The sequence below is a fragment of the Tribolium castaneum genome, chromosome 11, assembly GCF_031307605.1.
Source record: "Tribolium castaneum strain GA2 chromosome 11, icTriCast1.1, whole genome shotgun sequence".
Taxonomy (NCBI): domain Eukaryota; kingdom Metazoa; phylum Arthropoda; class Insecta; order Coleoptera; family Tenebrionidae; genus Tribolium; species Tribolium castaneum.
This window is the reverse complement of record NC_087404.1, coordinates 1,753,398-1,765,717: the sequence shown is the minus strand read 5'-3', so window position 1 is coordinate 1,765,717 and position 12,320 is coordinate 1,753,398. Positions and strand designations below refer to the sequence as shown.

The window sequence follows — 12,320 nt, the reverse complement described above, 5'->3', positions numbered from 1 at the left end:
AAGTTTGTAACTACTACAAGAACTTTATCTACTTTTCTTGGTGCATGTGAATTTTTTCAAAATTTTTTTACAACTCATTTTAAAAATAACGATTACAAAGCAATTGTTATTTTAGCTTTAATCGAGAAAAAAATCAATCCGGAATAATTGTTAATTACCAAGCCACTTATTACATTTACTTTCTACGTTCTTGTGCGCAGAAACAAAAGCGTGTTTTTTGTCGTTGTGCAGACTCCTCGGAGCGGTCCAACGCAGGGCTATGAAAGTAAAGCCACATTATTGGTCGACTAAAAATAAAGCTCTCAACCACCGCAAGGGAGCGCATTAGTAGTAATTAGTAGGCAGCACAAATTACACTGCTGTATTCTTTGCCCGGCATTTTGGTGTCGTAGCCTGTAATACCGACAGCACGTTTTTCAAATAATTTCAAACAAAGGTCAATTTAAACCGTTTAATTCTGTGACCGTTTAATAACAACGAGCATAGAAACGAGTTTTTATCATCGTTTCGTTGGTTTATTCTGTAGTTTTAATCGTCAAAGGTAAGCCAATATAAGAAATTAACGTTTTACAAAATTGGACTGGATTGTAGAAAATGTAACAAGGACCTAGGGCCTGTGCTAGGACCTCGGGGCATGTTTGTTCGGTACCAGGGTGTACCAACAAGCATGCACCCATGTTCCGGTTTCCCAACCCTAAGAGAGCGTTGGACATCTGTTTGAGATGGAGGCAGGCCGTCAATAATCCAAAGTGGCCTGAATTGTCGGACTGTCGTCTCAACAGAATTGCGTAATACATATTTTTGATTTGCTTTATATCTTGGAATTTTAATATATTTTTTACAGGCGTGTTTGTTATAAACATTTTATAGATGACGATTTCCTGTCCGGGACCACACGTTTAACCCGTTTTGCTGTTCCTTCCCTCAACTTACCAACAGGTGGAAGACAATTACTTCAATTAAAATTGTTTATTACTTATTTTTATCAGGTCGTCGGGACAGTACACCAAGTCCAAGACCGTTGGAGTTGGGGCAGTCATCTCCATCCGAGGTGTCACTTCAACCCAAGTTTGTTACTCCCACAAAAGAGTTTCCTTTTTGGCTAGGAGCAGTGGGAGTGACACCCAGGAAGAGAGAGACACCTATGAAAGGAGATGTACCTGCAAAACGTGAGATTTTCGTTGAAGAAAAATAAAATTTTATGATCGGCACGCTGAATCAATTCACGTAGGGGCTGCGCTCTTCGTGATTTAACATTTTCGATCCGCTTTTCGATAAAATAAAATTTTATTATGTTCTATATATAACTATTTTTAATATTTTTTTATTTGACAGGGGTTAAAATGTCATTATATCCGAACCGGACCAAAATATTGTAGCAGTGGGTGAAGCAGGGGAAGGTGTTCGTTTTTTGATGGGTGACGGAGGTATTAAGAGTAAAAGTTGAAAAGTAGTAAGCATGCAGTCAGTAGCACTTCTCAGTATTATTATAATGTTCTTAGTGCACTCTATAAGTCGTAAAGGTGATGTTTTATCTTTATTTACAAGGGTCGGTTTACAGAAAGCGAAATTAAGATTTAATTCCGAATTAATCTAATTCGACGTTAAGTCACCAATTAAAATGCATTGACAAATATTGAGTTAATCTCGAATTAAAATTTGATTGCAATTAAAATATTCTGTAAACCGGTCCTTAGTTGTAGGCTGTGGTTTGTTATTCTTTTTTTTATTATTATCTGCTTCTGGATCGTAATTTTGTGCTAGTGAATGTTTTAAAATAAAAACCAGGTTTGAAGAAAAAACCAGGTTTTTTAAGAAATGGTGTTTATGTTAAATCTTCTCTTTATGCAAAACTATTTAGATATTTAGTACCTACTGCTTCTAGATTTGTACAGCGTTTCATGAATATTGTAAGTATAATGTTGTGTTTTACTGATTTTTTTATTTTATGAAAGAATACCTTTTAATTTTTTTTGGGCAGGGCAGCATTGTGCCGGCATTAAGTTTTTTTGTTTTGTGAACTACTTAATTAATTGCTTGTAGACACATCAGAGCAACCAAATGCTCAATTAGAAGTGTCTCCTCCCCGTCTTGAACGGCGAATTCCTTCTCCTGCTGGTCCTGCTACAAGTAAAAAGGGAAATCGTCATCGTAAGTTTATACCAGCTGTTGGTTATTATTTGTGTAAAATGTTTTTTTAGCATTATTATCGAGACTGGGGATAAGCAAGAAACCCCACACATTTGGTGAAGACGAAAGAAGATTATATAAATTTGCCCAACAGTTGAACGCGAGAGTGAAAAGGCTGGAAAAATCGAAGAATAACTTGAAAGCAGCAATCGTTTTGGCTAAGGATGAGCATGTGCGCCATTTAATTGAAGATCTTACTCCGGTACAACAAAAATTTTTTGAAAGTCAGTTGAGAAATTATAAGTTTAAACCACAGGGAAGAAGTTTTACGTTTGAGGAAAGGGCTGATGCCGTTGCCATTTACAAGAACAGTCCTCGAACGTATAGACTTCTTTCTAAGATGTTTATACTGCCGTCAGAACGCACACTGAAGGCAACTCTTGCACAAGTTTCTATTCGACCGGGTATTTCAAATCATTTGTTCAGTGTTCTCAGTCGGAAAATAGGCCGAAATAAGAGGGATCGTATTTGTACTCTCATCTTTGATGAGATGTCCCTCTATGTCTTAATCTTTTATGTTGTTTTACACAATGTTATAACGCCTATGCCTGTTAAAAAAACAAGGTTTGTCCTTTTTGTGATTGCTTAATTTAGAAACTAAGCGAAAAAACGTATTCTACAAGTATCATACAAGTTAATCAATATTAAAGCCTACTATTAGTATAAATTTAAATGATTACATGGTAGTTTTAATCAGTTAACTTCCAGTTATAGTTATGTATATCAGATATGTGGCTTTTTATTTAAAATAATTTTAGCACACTTGTAATTCTCTTGTGTTTGAGTAATTTACTAATAACTATGATGCAATCGAGATTACTTTTAAAAAATTTCAAAACTTATCAAAAACTTTTACATCAAACTGTTAGGTAGTACGTGTTAGGGCCGCTTTTACAAACGTCCGTAAACTTTATAACCGCGAATAAATTTCGAAAAATAGTTGTTTAAATTTAACCTTAAGGGACTTAAAAATTGGACTATTGTCAAAGGTTACAAGCAAAATTTTGATATTTTTTTGCTTTTCTGAACAGTCTGTAGACAAGTAATCAAACCAACAAAACTGATGTATTTATACAGACTGATCCCGAAATACTGTGTCTGTTAGCAATCTGAATTTAAATTTTAAAGGATACCAATAGTGTACACTTTCAGGTAGCAATTCAATAATTAAATCTGATGCCAACATACTCAGTTTCTCTGGATCATTGTGTGTATTTAGACAATGTATTTACATTAGTTGCATAGGTTTGCTGATTTCATAGATATAATTAATCTATGAAGTTAAGCAGCTCTGACCCCGGTCATTCCTTGGATGGGTGACCGGATAATGTAATGCCAAAACATCGCACCTAACTCGTCTTTCGGAGGAGACGTTAAGCCGTCGGTCCCGGTCACTACTAGTGGTCGTTAGGTCAGGTCAGAGGCTGTAGATGCGACCTGAAAACTCTGGCACTTGGGTGATGGCATTACCACCATACGCATATTTATTTTTATTTACATAAATTATTAGATCTGAGTATGTTTATGAAGAACAATTCGAGTTAAATTAATTTTGCCTATACATTCCAGCACGTTATTATTTTTTTAATAAATTTTTATTGGAAAGACTTTGTTTCATTTTATTAAGCGATGTTAAATGTTTTTGTGCTATTGCAACTGTTACAGATGCTTTTTTATTAAAATGTCTCGTAACGGTGCATGAGTACAGAATCATTTAACATTTATAATTCTTTAAATTTGGAAAATAAATAAAATGTCCTGTTTGAATTTCCCGCTATTATCGAATTATTTCGTTCTCTCAGGGTTAGGTGGCGCTTTCGCGAAAAAACGAGGGGTAGACAGAGAGATTCGCTTCTTCCTCTCTCTTATTCTATGGTCGTACTCTTGGCTTTTATATATTATTATATAAGTTGTCATGGTAACAGATTAGTCATTTACAGAACAAATTCTAATTCTGAAATAAAATAATTCGTTTTCATTTGAATTTTTTTAAATTTAAACTTAAACTGATTCGCGCTTCGAATTAAATTAAAAATGTAAACAAATTATTCTTTAATTCGGAATTAAAATTTAAATCGTTTACTGTAAACCGGCCCTTAATTGCAATCAAATTATTTCAAGTACTTGAATAAATTTCAATTAAATTCAAAATTAAAATTTAATAAATAAATTAAACCGGCCGTGAAAGTGCATTCAAATTTAAGGTTAATTTGTCTCATTTCGAAATTAAAGTTCGTTTTATTTGAATTTGTTTAAATTTAAAACTAAACGGACTCGCGCTCGAATTGAATTGAAAACGAAAACAAATTAACCGGCCCTTGACTGCATTGAAATTATTTCGAATACTTGAATAAATTTTATTTACGTTCAAAATTAAAATTTAACAAATGAATTAAATCGGCCGCTAGATTGTCTCGTTTCAAGATTAAAGTTTAATTCGCGCCCCAATTTAATAAAAGTGTACTTGCGGTTAAATCGTCCCTTGTACAAAGTATCCTTAAAATTTCACAGCACAGCACAGCACAGAATCACCTTAATTAATTCGTGTCGCGGTCGCCGTTTAATAATTTATTTAATAATTTAACGAACAAGACGCACGCACACGTCCGACCGCTCCGGCCACCGCCCGAAAATGAAATGTAACATTCGGCGAAGATAATGAACTGACTTTACCCAGAGCAAATAAGATTGTAATCACGGATGAAATTCACGACGATGAAAGAAATTTAGAGCATGATGACCAAAACGATCAAACTAAAGAACCCGAGGAAGAACCATTACCAGAAACTGAAGATCGAAGAGGGTATAATCTGAGACCACGTGCAATTTTAAAAACACCAAACAATCTTGATGATTATGTGATAAACATAGTTGAGGGCGATACCCCAAATACATATGACGAATCAATCACCAGTAGCGAATCCGAAGAGTGGAGAAATGCGATTGCGATACAGGAGGAACTGGACGCTTTGAAGAAGAACGATACTTGGAATCTTGTCAACCTACCAGTTGATAAAAAGGTAATCGGATCTAAGTGGGTGTTCAAAATTAAAAGATCCCCCAATAATAAAAATATTCGTTATAAGGCACGATTATGTGCAAAAGGTTTTGCCCAGACTAACCGTGTTTCAACACTACCCACCACTGCTCGACCACCCCCACAACATAAATAACTAATCTTAGTGACAAAGTACTGTAGAAAAATTAAAAAAAAAAAGAATTATTTTCAAATTAAATTTAACTATCTTGAAAAACCTAGTTCTAAATTCTTCTAAATTTAGAAGTCTTCAAGGAATTTGCTAAATTCCTTATCACTATTCGTTTTCGAAATAAAACAAACTAAAATACAGTACAGTCGAACAAAGTGAAAATGATGCCTCAATAAATAAGTCCCTGCTAATTTCAAAATAAAATTTTTTGAACCAGTTTACAGAAAGCGATGTTAAAATTTAATTCAGAATTAAATTAATTCGAATTAAATTGTCATTTATTTAAGCATTGACAAACGTCTTTATCCATCAATGTTTAAAAATTATAATTTTCACATAATAGTTTGACAAATCTAACAAAAATTAGGTTAATTAGGTAGTTAACTATTTTATGATATTTTCAAGGTTTTAGAGTATTCGTAGTCAAAAATTCAAAAGTTCGAAAAAAAAAAGAAATCAAAAAAATTTTGGACAGAAATCGATAGTTTTCGGTTCATCTTTATCAAAATTTCGAAAATTAAATGTGTTTTGGAACAAAACACTTTCCAAATATAGATATATAACGCCGAAATACCTAATTTTATTTTTGTTTAAACGTCCAAAAAAGACGAAATTAACACCATTTTCAAACTAAATTAATTCAGTGATTTTTAAAAAAAATTTGCTAAATAATGATAGTTGCATGTATGGGTGAAAAACGTGGTAATTTAACGCAAAAATAATTAATTTGTTTAATTTTTCACACCGACTTTTGAAATAATAGTTTTTTTTTAGTTTTTTGAACTAGGTTATTTTTTAATAAAATGTCACTAAACAACTACGAAAAGTGTGCTTTCGAATCAATTTAGTTGTTTTTGGATGATTTTTTAGCAATTTTGCGTTTTCTAAAAGAAAGATAAAACGTCTGAATTTTTTTCTGGTTAAACACCGTGCTAGAACGAATGAAAAAGAAAGATATTTTAAAATTTTGACATAGTTTAGTATTTTTTTGTTCTATTAAAAAAATTGCTGGTATGATTTGCGGTACCAGAAGTATTTTTTTATGAGCAGCAAAATATGAAAATATGGAAATACAAGTATTCATACAGTGTGAGTCAGTTAAAAGGTATTTTTTACATTTTTTAGATGTAACCATTCATATAATGATAATACTCATTCCAGCTGTCCAAATCAATAATAATCGTTAAATAATTATGAAATTAATCCACGACTGCATTGTTCCAAATATTGATTAAAAATACATAAAATCTCTCAACAACGGACACCGATGAGAAATTTTAAATTGTCCGTTGTGGAGAGGTGTCCACTAATAGAAAATGAAAATTTTCATAAAGGTTTTGTACGTTCCTACAGAAATTAAGGGATGTTTCACTGTAATATTTTCAATATTTTTTTATCAAACGCATTATCTTTTGCTCTTTCTATTATGGAAATACAGCATCGGATTGAATTTTTTTCTAGCGGGGCCACGAATGCAAGGCCACCCACCGCCCGCCGGCTCTAACGAATTTGCCGCTCCGGACAAAACTGAAAATGCCGCCCTCACAGAATAAAAATTATTGTTAAAGATATTTTTTATTTATAGGTGAGTTTATTAATAATTATTAAATTCAGTGGTGACTGTGAAAGTCAAATAGAAAAAATTGATTTTCTTTGAATTTTATTTATTATAAAACAAGAAAAAAAAACGGCAAAGTGTAAGAGAAAAATTTATTTTACATAAATATTACATAATTTGTATTAAAAACAGACAATTAAAATAAAACACAACAATAAAAAATAATTACGTAACTTGAAAACAAAAGTAAAACTAATAAACGATATTTAAAATTGTTTTTTTCTGACTTTCAATTCCGCAAACTTTTTGATTACACTTTTAAGATCAATTTGGTCAGCCAACTCGTGTTCAATCGCTAAAGTTGCTAAACCATTTAACCGCTCTTGTGAAGTTGTAGATCGTAAGAAATTTTTTATTAATTTTAATTTTGAAAAGCTTGTTTCTCCACTTGCCACATTTATTGGTAAAGTAAGTAAAATTCTTAGAGCAATGCAAAGATTTGGGGCAAAATTTAAAGTTAATATTAATTTCAAAACTTCATTTGGACTTTTCTTCTCGCCTAGTAATGACGCAACTGCAATTATTTCGTCAGCTAAATCTAGCGCGCTTATATCTACTGATTCCCCATTGGTCAAATTAATTTCCAAATCTTTACAGTGTTTCATTATTATTTCCTTTGACGTATCTTTTAATTCATGTACATTGTATAAAAATTGAAAATAATTGCTGTGGGTACTGTGATGATCGCGGTATTTAAAATTTTATTTTATTAACCAGGGCAAAATATTCGGAGTCAGTTTAAACGTTTAGTTCTTTGGCAATTCTTCAATTCAAAAGTTTTCAACAAATTTTAATTTAACTTATTTATTCCTTTGTTAGCATTAAAGTGTTTAGAAAATTATCGTTCCCACGAAACTTTCCAAGAACTGTTAAAAAACGTTATAAATCGCCAAATTTGGTGGTCGAAAGGCCATGTGTTTTAACAAGTGGATATGCAAAGATATGGGGGTTGGCGACGGCCTGGCTCTGCACCACAGTCGCCCAGCTAATCCAATGATTTTTTCACAAAAGCATAATTAATTTACTTTTGTTTAAAATAGCCAAAATTTATTGATAAACCTAAAATTAAATCCAATATTTTGTTTAGAAATTAACTACTCACGTTTCAAAAAGAAAGGAATTTATGAGCCAATTTAAGACACGTTGATGATCAGTAAACAACCCGAGAAAGAATCAAAATTTCATCTTATTCAAAATTCCCGTAACGTTTCGTACCAAAAAGTTGAGTCTTTATGCAGTGTACTTCAGTCATCGAATAAAATTGAATAATTCATTTTATTCGGCGAAATTGTTAACAAATTGTTGCAAAACTCCAAGAACGAATTGGTCGATTGAAATTCATGTCTGTTAACTAGATTAGTATAGCCAAAACGACGCTGGTCAAGTGCCGCTTGAATAGGGGGTATTGACAAATTCGTTACAGAACAGAGCTTTTAAAAGAATATCAAATTACAAGCACACATGTGCATTCCCTATAAGAAATTGCAGCGTAATTAACGATTTCTTTGTTAAATCAAAATCAGATCACGAAACCAATAGTTTAGAAAAACACGCGTACAGCTAAACTATTCTAAAAAGTAGAACTATTTTGATTCATACCTATGCAAAATGATCCGGGAAATCGATTGGCATCAAGAAAATTGCCAAATTCCCAAAAGTTTTTTAGTTATTAATTTTTGTGTACATGATCTAATTTTTGATTTTATTTGCATTTTCTCAAACACTATAAGTCGTACAACAATAATCTTTTATTGCAAATGATAGATCATTAAAAGAGCTTTCCAAAGATAGTACACATCATAGGGTTATCTCTAATAGTTCCGGAGTTATTGCTTGATAAATGATCAGGGTACCGGAAATCGACAAAATTTGCGACAAAAATTGAAAAAATCAAACATCAAAAATTCGAACATATGAACTTTTTCTGACTTTTAACAACTGTAGAGGAATGTAAGGGCATATACAAGTCCAAAAACCTACGATAGAACGTGCTTTAAAAAAATTTAATTTTTTCTCCTTTTTAAAGGTAAGTGTATTTATTACTCAGGAAGTTTTAGCAAAAAAATGCAAAATTTTAAATCTCGTGAAAACTTGGTATAAAACAGAAAATGAGCCGCTGAATTTACTGGAGTAAACCGCATTGCTCTACGACTTTTAGTTTTTGAGTTATAAATTTTTTTCTAACGGGGGGGTGTTAACTTTTTTTTATTTTTTTTATTTTCTCATTTACGGCTAAACTATTCTAAAAAGTGGAAGTATTTTGATTCATACCTATGCAAAATGATCCGAGGAATCGATTGGAATAAAAAAAAAAGCGCCAAATTCACAATTGTTTTTTAATTACGAATTTTTGAGTACATGACATAATATGTAAAATGAGCAGTAGAATTCAATGGAACAAACCGCATTGCTCTACGACTTTTAGTTTTAGTTTACATCCCTCTGGAGAGATGTAAATAATTAAGAATTTCTGTAATTCTTTTATTCTTTTTCTTTTTTTTTAAATCCCACTTTTTACGATTACGCAATGAGACCCTCACAGTCATTATACAAACACAAAAATAAACTTAGCCTTAGTTTTTGGTGGGGCGGAAATTCCGTTTATTTTACGTTTTTGTCAACCTATAAAGTGGTTCTTGAATTACGACAATAACAGTCAAAATAAAGGAAAATATAACGTAGATAAATCGTAGATAGCGACTTTCATAAAAATCCACCTTTCGAAAAATAAATCCAATATATCTGTTTCTAATCGACTTAAAAAATTTTTAATTAATACCAACTTATTCCCCACTCCAAACAGTCTCCCGTACCAAAAAATTAATTCCACAACTTGCCAAAACATTTAAGGGTGAGTTTTTCAAACTCATCCAAACCCCATCGAGTGACCCCTCAAACTTCACCGCCCAAACTGGACATTACAAAAGTACAAAAATGAGTAGGTCTCTCATGGCTCCTTGACAAGATGGAAAAATGTCTATCGAAAATTACAATTTCAACTAAACCTGCGTTTAGACTACATCAAGACGCACCCTTTCTCTTATAAGAAAAAATCGCGTCCAACGCTTGGTTTCCGAGATATTTAAAGATATTCAAATTTTCGCGCCTTATTTTTATTTTGTTCAGTATGGTCACGTGACCAGTTAATCACGCATTTAATTGCAGATTAAATTAATGACGCTTTTATAAACCGATCCTTAAACTTATTTGTACCAAAACTCAGCAATTTTTTAATCATTTTAAGCAACAAAAATATAGTTTAAGTAATCAAACAAAAATACAACGCATTTAACAAAAAAGTGCAAAATCTAACACTTTTGTAACGACTTTTCAACGTCCTGTTGACCAGGAAAATCATAAAACTGAATCAATATTCATCAGAATTACCTTAAAATCATTTACATTATTAATTATGCCCAACGTAACCCTGCAACAAATAAATAATTTGTTTAAACAAACGTCACCAGTCCTAATTAAATTAGTTGCCTTATAAAAGCGACAAATCGCATTAATTTGTGCCCAGTTTCATCACAATGGCGCTCAAATTATTATTTCTTGTGGCGATTTGTTTAACGCGAACGGTTTTGTATGAAAATAGCACCGAAAATTTTAATTAAATAGAAACGGCACCACAGAGCTAAGTAAGTAAGTAGTGAAAAAAATACAAGAAAAAAATCCAATTTAATTCAATTGAAGATATGTCATAAAAACAGTTGTTTATGAAGTTGGGATTCTCACAGATGCTGGAAACGATACAAATACGAACGACACGTAACGAAAAAAAATGAGTCGGAGACGAGAGATTTGAGAATTGTGTGATGTCTGATTATTTATTAAAGATGGAATAATTAAGTTGGTGAGTAATAAATTTTAATGATTTTAAAAGAACGTGGTTTTTATTCCAAATTTTCGAAAAACCCAAAAAATACATATTTTTTGTTTAATTTGATGAAGAAAAAAATATTTTTTAGCCACTTGAAAAAAACAAAAATAAAAAATTTTACAATTTTCGCATTATTTTTGCCAAAAATCGTTCAAAAAAAGTAAACCGATAGTGAATTTGTGTAATTAAGTTGATGACTAATTAATTATTAACATTTGAGTTTGATCTGTGATACGGAGTTTGAGCGAGTGCTTTGGTTTTATGACGAATGGCATAAAATGGCATCAAGGCGTTCCTGATATAAATGAGTTTGATGGTGTAAAAGCGACATTGATAAATTGATAATTTTGAATGATCTGATGAGAGAGGCTAATGGTAGTGTTGTGGATATTTTTACAAAAGGTAGTCATCATCGAAACCTCAGTGTTTTCTACATTACGCAAAATTTGTTTTACCAAGGGAAAGGTCAGAGAGATATTTCGTTGAATGCAAATTATATCGTTTATTTTAAAAATCCTCGTGATAAAGCTCAAATTAATTTTTTGGCTAGGCAGATTTTTCCGGAAAATATAAAGTTTGTGCAAGAATCTTACAAGGATGCCACCATGAGACCTCACGGTTATTTGTTGATTGATTTAAAACAAAATACTCCAGACGATTTCCGTATTCGTACAAATATTCTACCAGATGAAGAACCTTGTTATGTGTACATCCCCAAGAAAAATTATAAATATAAAAGCAAGTAACTTATTCGTCAGTAGTATATGAGATGTCGCGGAAGTTAGAAAGAAATGCCGAGTTACTAAAATTTTTGCATAAAACAACACCAGTATATCGTAAATCAATTCTTAATTCTGCTGATAAAAACTTGGTACATTGTTTATGTGAGTGTTCCCACAACATATTACTAGGGAAAGTTCCTTTAAACAGTTCGCAAAAGAGTAAATTAAAGAAACATAAAAAAATACTGAGAGATTTAGTCAATCGTAATTATCTGTTCAGCTGAAGAAGAAACTAATTGTACAAAAAGGAGGCGCTTTTTTACCACTGTTGTTGGCTCCAATAATTTCGGGAGTGTTGGGTCATTTATTTAATAAATAATAATCGTAATGGAACATGCAAGAAAAATGATAATGATTGATCCATCAGAGCTGGAACGTTTACATAACCGCAAAGACACTCAACCAAACACCTTAAATGAATTAGATCATGAAATGAAAAGAATCATAGATATGAAAAACATTGGTGATAATGAAAAATGGACTTTGTATAATCAAGTGCTTCAAAAATATTTAAAAATTACAAGCCTTTCGCGGGAACCCGTTTCTCTGCCAATAATTTATCCTAAAAAGGAAGACGATCAAATAAAACAATCTGAACGAATTAGTCTAAACATTTTGGGTTCCTTACCAAGAACATT

The 12,320-nt window shown here is 32.0% G+C and overlaps 1 non-coding gene across 1 annotated transcript; it reads left to right on the top strand.

Moving 5' to 3' along the window:
* Positions 1-315: 315 nt before the first annotated feature.
* Positions 316-1,341, top strand: LOC103314946 (uncharacterized). The gene is made up of 4 exons (XR_010335772.1): positions 316-541; positions 592-788; positions 845-939; positions 990-1,341. It is a non-coding gene; the product is annotated as an uncharacterized LOC103314946 (transcript).
* The last annotated feature ends 10,979 nt before the right edge of the window (positions 1,342-12,320 follow it).